General features: G+C 34.8%; 1 long non-coding RNA gene across 1 annotated transcript; it reads right to left on the bottom strand.

Annotated features, from left to right (window-relative positions):
- Positions 1–1,155: 1,155 nt before the first annotated feature.
- Positions 1,156–2,576, bottom strand: LOC112128118. The gene is made up of 3 exons (XR_002910870.1): positions 2,429–2,576; positions 1,328–1,510; positions 1,156–1,260 (listed from the first exon to the last, which is right to left on the bottom strand). It is a non-coding gene; the product is annotated as an uncharacterized LOC112128118 (long non-coding RNA).
- Positions 2,577–3,278: the final 702 nt, after the last annotated feature.

Raw genomic sequence — 3,278 nt, 5'->3', positions numbered from 1 at the left:
ATAACATAATTTTTTCTTGTTGCATTTTAATTAAAAATAAATAAACAAATGGAAAAAAGTTATCGTAACCAGTTTGATTATATGTATTTAATTTTTTGGAAAGAAGTGTGTAGAGAAAGAAGGTTGAGATGCAAAATTAGTTTCACGAGCGGAACTTGAACCCACGAACCCAGGTGCTCTACCACTTGAGATATCGTTACTTCGGTCCCTGAGACGCCAATTCGTAATTCCAACCGACAATTGTTTAAATTGGATTGAAGTGTTTAAGTTATATTGGCAAAATAATTATTGAGAGTATGAGGTGAGATGAACCAACAGTTTCGGCCCAAACGTGCTTTGACTTCTCGCCGACTTCAATTCGGGAGAATGAATCACAGAAAATGTGAAGTGTTAACACCCAATTATTCACAACTGAAGATGGGTGAGGAGCAGAAACGCGTCTGAGAGATCAAAACTGCGAGGATAAATAGAAGGAATGTTATCGAAAACAAACTACAAAATAATTCCATGGTAGAAAAAAAATATTTTCCTGCATCTCACACTGGAACAGAACAATAATACTGAATTCTTTTACGTCCTTATGGATTAACGAATTCTAAGCCGAAAAAATGTGAGTGGGAAGGGCGAGTATTAAATATCCGGAGTCATTAGTATCGTCAAATTCACTAGTTTCGTGGTCCGCTTGACCAATTAATATCTTTCAATTAATTAAGGTTTTTAGTTGAGATAAAGTCAGTGAAAAATGGCAAAAAGGAGGGAAAATTCAAAAGGTAGGGTTGAGATGGGAAGTTAGTGTCCGAGTGGATCGAGGTCACGATAGCTCAAGTGGAAGAGCAGCGGCGTATTTAGCCGAAGATCGTGGGTTCGAATCCCGCTCGTGACACTGACTTTTTTATCTCAACTAAAAACCTTAATTAATTGAAAGTTGAATCAGAGGTTTTCCAGCCGTGTTCGTGTTTGGACAAATAAATTGTGTCTACAACTCAAAACAATCAATAGCAATCTATTTTTTACCGAAAACATTAAGATTAATAGAAACTTTGCCTAATTTTACAAAAATATGATCCCATCGTTGTTATCATGGACGAGGATTTTCATACAATCGACTAAAAGTGACGCAAACTTACAAACGATCTGTACCTGGATGAGGGCCATGTCGTAACCAGAAACTAAACCGTTGTATAATTCATGTCGAATTGACTTAATAGGCATTCGTGTTTGAACGGTGGTAGAACTGTTATCATCAAAGCCTGCTTGTACCTACAAAACGTTTTATGCTAATTGGTTTAATTTAAATTGTCGTCATCGTTGGACCTTATATATGAACCCATCTATAATGCAGTGCGCTGCGGTCAAAACCCAAGAAGCACTGATGATTGCACCGGTGCACACAACTTTCGGATGGTAGAGTCTGACGACATAAGGAAAATCTTCGATTTTTCCATCTTCCCCATGGGCGATCCGTGATATTGTTGGCTTGCCATTCAGTGGAGATAAGAAATTCGGCTCACTTGAACAAATGCCGAGAGAAATGAACAAAAAACTATAATAAAACATAATTTACTCTACAAGATTAACATATGTTGTAATATTAATTAACTAAACAGTATGTAGAATAAGTTATTTTCTTTAGCACGCAGACTCATAACTCGAAAGGGTCCCGAGTTCGAATGTCGTTGAACTGAATTCGAACCACAGTACTTTGCTATTTTTCTCTCTGGAGAATGCTTTTCATCCTACTATTAAGGTTTTTTTTCTTTGTAAAGAATCTAACATATTTTTGGAGTAATTTTTGACATCTGTGTCATTACGAAATGTTTATTTAGAAATCGTGAGATGCGGTCTGGTGTGATGTAGGTTTCAGAAAAACATTTTCTTTATCGTGCTAACGTTTCGATCTTTATTGAGATCATCTTCAGGCTCAAAGTGTTTGTCTTCTGTGTAACTGTCTTGCGTGTCGTGTCGAGAGGGCACTCTAGAATCAATGCGTGAGTTAAGAATAAAACATTAAAAAATATATAACAATTGCAACTTGAAAAATTATACAAGGACTATGAAAGATCTTATTTAATATGACACTTATAGGCAGAAGTTAAATGGATCACATTTAAATATCTATTTAATAAATCAGATGCAAAACACTAAAAACAATATATCATATGAGGACACATAGAAATGGAAAATGGAAACCCATATTTTAAAGGAGGTCATCAGTTTCAAAAGAAATGTTCCCCATTTATATGAAATGCGAATTGGAAAATTGTTGTTAATGCTTTTGCACGTACGCTTGGCTCTGTAAAGTTGCACGTAAAGTAGTGAAGAGCGAATACACACAATAGCTTCCATGTTTGAGAAGAACGTTCCAATCTAAATCTCCTTGATTACTCAACGTTTCTCTGGGGCTTCATCATATACTTTATTTACTTACTTAAAGTTTGCTGTTTGGCTGTCTTCAGACCGTTCAATTTACATTTGTACTTCATAACACTATTCTACCTAGGCTCCCTCTACATAAGCATAATTTTGACAACCTGCAATTCTCGTACGGAACTGCATCGAAACAAAATTGAATTAAATTATAAAATATAAATTAACGTATGTTAATTCAATGACCAAACAACTTGTATATATTTTAGAAATTCTTAGAAGTTTAAGTTTTGTTTACTGCCAACTTGTTTCTAGATTATAATAATAAGTTATTAATCCACCATTATATTTTATATTTATTATATGCTCAATTCATTATACACGTCTCATCTTTATACGACTATCGGTCACTAATCACCACACATTTATATACTTTTTATTTATTTATAATTTCGAATATTAACATTGATTCAAACAACTTTCCTCGTTAATTTGCCAAGTTTTCGGCTGTTGATACCGAATTGGAAAACCTGCCCTTAAGAAGAGCTCCATCATTTATTGACAATCCTCATTCTTTTGTGGAAGTAGGAAAAAATCCTTATCAAACTGTTAGAGGACTCAGCAAATACACCCACAGTTTCAAGACATTTCAAAAAACATTATAAAACTCAAAAAGTTTGATTTATGGTGTCATGAGCGAACTGAGCAGCAGTAGTTGGAGCGGCATGCATGGAGATGCATTTCGTTGACAAAATATCGAGCATTTTCTCGAAAGATAATAACGTGGGTCAAGTAGAGTTAAGGTGAAGGTTAGGGACGGACTGGTTGAATTACATGATGGTTTCATATCCTTAAAGAAACAAAAAAACATTTCTTGAATGAATGCCTGGGGTTCTTTATTTTCTTCGATG

Source organism: Cimex lectularius, unplaced genomic scaffold (genome assembly GCF_000648675.2).
Source record: "Cimex lectularius strain Harlan isolate CLEC.00 unplaced genomic scaffold, Clec_2.1 scaffold637, whole genome shotgun sequence".
Taxonomy (NCBI): Eukaryota; Metazoa; Arthropoda; class Insecta; order Hemiptera; family Cimicidae; genus Cimex; species Cimex lectularius.
Note: the sequence above shows the minus strand (reverse complement) of the source record. Positions and strands in the feature narration are given on the sequence as shown.